Here is a 5,974-nt window from a genome sequence, read left to right on the forward strand (position 1 = left end):
TTCTTCAGCTTGACGGCATCCCTCACTGCTGGTGTCCACCAGCGGGTTCTAGGATTACCGCCACGACAGGCACCAAACACCTTGCGGCCACGGCTCCAATCAGCCGCCACGACAAGGGAGGCACGGAACATGGTCCACTCAGACTCAATGTCCAGCACCTCCCTCGTGACATGTTCAAAGTTCTTCCGGAGGTGGGAATTGAAACTCTCTCTGACAGGAGACTCTGCTAGGCGTTCCCAGCAGACCCTCACAATGCGTTTGGGCCTGCCAGGTCTGTCCGGCATCCTCCCCCACCATCGGAGCCAGCTCACCACCAGGTGGTGATCGGTAGAAAGCTCTGCCCCTCTCTTCACCCGAGTATCCAAAACATGAGGCCGCAAATCTGATGACACAACTACAAAGTCAATCATGGAACTGCGGCCGAGGGTGTCCTGGTGCCAAGTGCACATATGGACAACCTTATGTTTGAACATTGTGTTTGTTATGGACAATCCGTGACGAGCACAAAAGTCCAATTACAAAGCACCACTTGGGTTCAGATCCGGGTGGCTATTTTTCCCAATCACGCCTCTCCAGGCGAGGAAACATCTCGGTCCTCCATTTGTACTTTTGTCTGTCGTTGCCAACATGAGCGTTGAAGTCCCCCAGCAGAACAAGGGAATCACCCGAGGGAGCACTTTCCAGTACTCCCTCAAGGGAATCCAAAAAGAGTGGGTACTCTGAGCTGCTGTTTGGTGCGTAAACACAAACAACAGTCAGGACCCGTCCCCCAAACCGAAGGCGGAGGGAAGCTACTGTCTACTGGGTGAAAGTCCAACGTGCAGGCTTTGAGCCGGGGGGCAACAAGAATTGCCACCCCAGCCTCTCATTGCTTGCAACGCCAGAGTGGAAGAGAGTCCAACCCCTCTCGAGAGAACAGGTTCCAGAGCCCTTGCTGTGCGTCGGAGTGAGTCCAACCATATCTAGCCGGAACTTCTCCACCTCGCGCACCAGCTCAGGCTCCTTCCCTCCCAGCGAGGTGACGTTCCACGTCCAAAGAGCTATTTTATGTAGCCGATGATCGGACCGCCAAATGCCTTGCCTTCGGCTGCCACCCAGCTCACCTGCACCCGACTTTTATGACTCAGCCCATGAGTGGTAAGCCCATTGGAGGGGGGACCCACGTTGCCTCTTCGAGCAGAGCCTGGCCGGGCCCCATGGGGACAGGCACGACCACCAGGTGCTTGCCATCGTGCCCCACCTCTGGGCCTGGCTCCACAGGGGAGCCACGGTGACCCGCGTCCGGGCGAGGAAACATCTAGGTACTCGATTTGTACTTTTCATAAAAGTCTTTGAGCTGCTCTTTGTCTGATCCTTCACCTAGGACCTGTTTTTCTTGGGAGACCCTAACAGGGGCATAGAAGCCCCCGGACAACATATCTCCTAGGATCAGTGGGACACGCAAACTCCTCTACCACGATAAGGTGGCAGCTCAGAAAGGAGGTTATATAAACATAACTCCAAAACCAAACATGCAATATTTCTAAACATGCCTGTAATATTGTATCTAAGTGAGTTTTACTAGAATCAGTTATTTTTGTAAGGTTTGCAAATACAAAAAATAGGTTGGCCCTGCGATGAGGTGGCGACTTGTCCAGGGTGTACCCCGCCTTCCGCCCGATTGTAGCTGAGATAGGCTCCAGCGCCCCTCGCGACCCCGAAGGGAATAAGCGGTAGATGGATGGATGGATGGGTTTTACTCCTATGACTGTATTTAAACACAAATCCTAAACAACACATGCAAAAAGGCTAAAAAATGCCTGGAGAAGTAAATGCCTGGAGAAATGTATCTTTGTTAGTTTTACTAGAAAAATTATCTTTTGTAAGGTTTGCAAAGACACACGTTAGTTTTCTTTATTCAATATCACAGTATAACTGTCATACTAAATATGACAGTTATTTAAACATAAACAAACACATGCAATATGGCTAAAAAAATGCCTGGAGAAATGTATCTTTGTGAGTTTTACTAGAAAAAAAATATTTTGTAAGGTTTGCAAAGACACAAGTTTGTGTTTTTGTACTTAATATGACAGTATAACTGTCATACTATGACAGATTGCATGTTTGGTTCTGGAGTTATGTTTATATAACTTTTATATTTAGTATGACAGCTATACTGTCATATTGAGTAAAAAAACTAACGTGTGTCTTTGCAAACCTTACAAAAGATCATATTTTTGTAGTAAAACTCACAAAGATACATTTCTTCAGGTATTATTAGACATTTTGGGGGCTAGCGGGTATGACCCGCAGGTTGATGTGATGCGTCTAGTGCAGCCATCCTCATAGCATAGTTGCATGCCTGCCTGCTGCTTGCTGTGTTGAATGCTTCTTTTTGTTGCCTCTCGCTTCCAGGTACTGCCGCTGGCTAGCTGATCAAGAACCAAGCGATGGAAAAGCAGAACGCGCAAGTCTTTCCTCGCCAGTACATAGCCTCTCCATCACCAAGACCTTTGCTGTGCAGTACCCGGTAACTGTGTGCCTTGCGGCCTCAGGCTAAACAGCATGGGATCCCCCGGGGGTGAATAGGTTAGCCTCCATCCAGGCTACCACCATCCGACTGACCAGTGGGTACTGGTTAACCTCTTGGTTATAGGCTACGGGAGAAAACCCCCAACGAAAAATCTGTGGCGAGGACCCGCATTAGGCAGTCACCAACAGACCGGTGCTCTGACAGTCCTCTGCCACCCCATGTGGCAGAAGGTCGTCATGAACTTTTCATGCCACTGGAGGACGGAACATGGGGACAAGACAAAACAGTGCGGGTAGAGACTGTGCACTTCTACCACCACTTAAATCAATTCACTGCACAGGTTTTTTGCTCTTCCTCAGCACTACCACACCCCCCGCCCTCAAATCCTGCGGCGATGGGGAAGGGCGGTTAGCACAGGTCAAAGATGTGACTGGCAGTACCTAACCCAACCCTGCACGTAGGCGGCGTGCGAGTGAAGGTCGCTGTGGCATGGGATGGAACAGCATGCATCCCTGGCAGCTTCGCACGTGACTGAGCAGCACCGCTCTGCTCACCCTGAAATGGGAAGGGCCTAGAAAAAGTGGCCTAAAAATGGTCTGTTCCTCACCGCCCGGGCAGCCTATCGCAGCTGCCGGGCCATCCCTTTATGGGGTCGAAAACAAACGTACAAGAGAAACAAAATTCCCTTCACAATGAGCATCGTGGAACGTCCACACACTTTTGGATGTGCGTGATCTCTCCTGTCGCCCGCAGCGAAGAACAGCACTCGTTGCACATGAACTAAACTGATACGGCATTGACATAGCCACCTGGGGAAGACTCAATCACGGAGGCGGGAGAAGGCTACACCTTCTTCTGGAAGGGTCATCCAGAAGGCTCCCGTAGTCTACATGGAGTGGGTTTTGCCGCCAGGACAAGCCTGCTTCACAAGATCCCAGAGTCTCCAGTGGGTATAAGCGAAAGGCTCATGACGTGGCATGTACCACTCACCAAAAATCGCCATGTCACCCTTATCAGCGCCTACGTCCCAACCCTGGATGCAGACCTCGAGAGCAAGGATATATTCTATGCCTCACTATACTCCGCCATAGAGGGAACGCCTCCCACCGACAAGTTCATACTCCTCGGGGATTTTAACGCGAGGGTGGGCTCTGACAGTGGGCTCTGGACCGGAACACTTGGTCAGCACGGGGTTGGTAGGCTTAATGATAATGGGCTTCGCCTCCTTACACTCTGCTCTGAACATCAGTTGATCATCACCAACACCCTGTTCCAGCTCAAGGATAAATTCAAGACCTACTGGCAACATCCTCGCTCCAAACATTGGCACCTCCTCGACTATATTATCACCTGTCGTAGAGACAGGAAGGAGGTACTAATCTCCAGAGCGATGCGTGGAGTGGACTGATGGACTGACCATCGAATGATCAGAGCCAAATTTCAGATGGAAGTCCGCCCCCAACTGAACAAAACACCACCAAACAAGAGACTCAACTGTGAAGCACTCAAATCCAAGCACTCTGTAGACCAGCTCAGAGCACAGCTTGCAGAAAATGTGTCTGCAATCCCTGATACCCACCTGGAGCCTGACATCAACACCTGCTGGAACTCCCTAAGGACTGCCATTCATCAGGCAGTAGAGGAATCCCTTGGGTACACCAGGCGTAAACATCAGGACTGGTTTGACAACAGTGCACCGGATATCCATAAACTTCTCCAGGCAAAATACAAAGCACATGCTGCTTACCTGGCAAACCCTGTGGGTTTGCCAGGTAAGCAGCATGTAAGCAGCATGTGCTGTCACACTAAAGACTCGACTCTCCAACATAAGAGCCGAAGTCCAGCGTACCCTCAGGGCCATGGAAAATGACTGGTGGATCAAGAAAGCCAGCAAGATCCAACTCTATGCTGACACCAACAATTCCTATGGATTTTATGATGCCATCAAATCCATATATGGTCCACACAAAAAAAACATAACCCCAGTCAGATCGGCAGACAGAGTCACCCTCTATAAGGACACACCCCAGATCCTAAATAGATGGGCTGAACATTTCAACACTCTCCTTAACTCCGAAAATCCCTCTGACCAGGACATTTTCACCAATTTCCCAACCACTCCCCCTGTCGACCACCTGGACTCCCCGCTTACCTCTGCTGAGGTCCGAAAAGCCATCAAGGGCCTAAAAAACAACAAAAGCCCAGGCCCTGACGGTATCCCAGCTGAGGTGCTGAAGCTTGGTGGCAATCTTCTCACCCGCCGGCTTCATCAATTGATTGACTCCTTCTGGTCCTCTGAAGCCATCCCCCAGGAATGGAAGGATGCTGCTAAAATAAGCATCTTGAAGAGGAAAGGTGACAAAGCCGACTGTGGAAACAGCAGAGGAATTTCCCTGCTCTCGGTTGCTGGGAAATTCTTGCCCGGGTCATGCTCTCTCGCTTAGTTACTCACATCTCTGAGAACATCCTGCCTGAATCAAAGTGGGGATTCAGAAGAGATCGCAGTACTACTGACATGATCTTTGTAGCAAGAGTGCCATTTGCGCCTGAAAGCGCTTAAACAGGGTGTCAAGTTTAAAAGTGTTTTTTGGACAGTACCTTCTCGGCTTACAGCCATACTACTCTGAGCACACTCGATCTCGTCAGATTTTCGGAAGCTAATCAGGGTTGGGCCTGGTTAGTATTTGGATGGGAAACCGCCTCTAAATACCAAGTTCTGTAAGCTTTTGGTGAGGCTCCCAGCAGAGGGCGGCGTTTGTCCTGTTTTGCTATTGTCCCAAGTGCTCTACATACTTGTCAATACAGCTCCATATTGCTGGTGGAAAGTAAAGGGCGCTGTCCACCCACCACATGTTTGTTTATTTACGAGTGTGTTTCGGATCGGGATCAAGTGTGAATTTGAATGTGAATGTTGTCTGTCTATCTGTGTTGGCCCTGCGATGAGGTGGCGACTTGTCCAGGGTGTACTCCGCCTTCCGCCTGAATGCAGCTGAGATAGGCTCCAGCGACCCCAAAAGGGACAAGCGGTAGAAAATGGATGGATGGATGGATGTTTGGGATCGATAGCAATATTTTCAGTATGGCCAGGAGTGCCATTTGCGCCGTAAAGCGCTTCGACAGGGTGTCAAGTTTAAAAGTGTGTGTTTGAAGAGTATTTCTAGGCTTACGGCCATAATACCCTGAGCAGGCCCGATCTCGGATGTTAAGCAAGGTCGGACCTGGTTAGTACTTGGATGGAAGACCGCCTGGGAATACAAGATGCTGTAAGTTTTTTGGTGAGGCGCCATTTGTCCTGTTTTGCTATTGTCACAAGTGCTTTCTGTACTTGTCAATATTGCTGGTGGAAAGAAAAGAGCCCTGTCCACCCACCACATGTTTGTTTATTTTTGAGTGTGTTTTGAATCGGTAGCAATATTTTCAGTATGGCCAGGAGTGCCATTTGCGCCGTAAAGCGCTTCG

At 49.7% G+C, this 5,974-nt stretch overlaps 1 pseudogene; it reads left to right on the forward strand.

Moving 5' to 3' along the window:
- The first annotated feature begins 5,120 nt into the window (after positions 1-5,120).
- LOC133634307 (5S ribosomal RNA) lies at positions 5,121-5,240 on the forward strand (annotated as a pseudogene).
- Positions 5,241-5,974: the final 734 nt, after the last annotated feature.

This window comes from Entelurus aequoreus, linkage group LG18 (assembly GCF_033978785.1).
Source record: "Entelurus aequoreus isolate RoL-2023_Sb linkage group LG18, RoL_Eaeq_v1.1, whole genome shotgun sequence".
NCBI lineage: Eukaryota > Metazoa > Chordata > Actinopteri > Syngnathiformes > Syngnathidae > Entelurus > Entelurus aequoreus.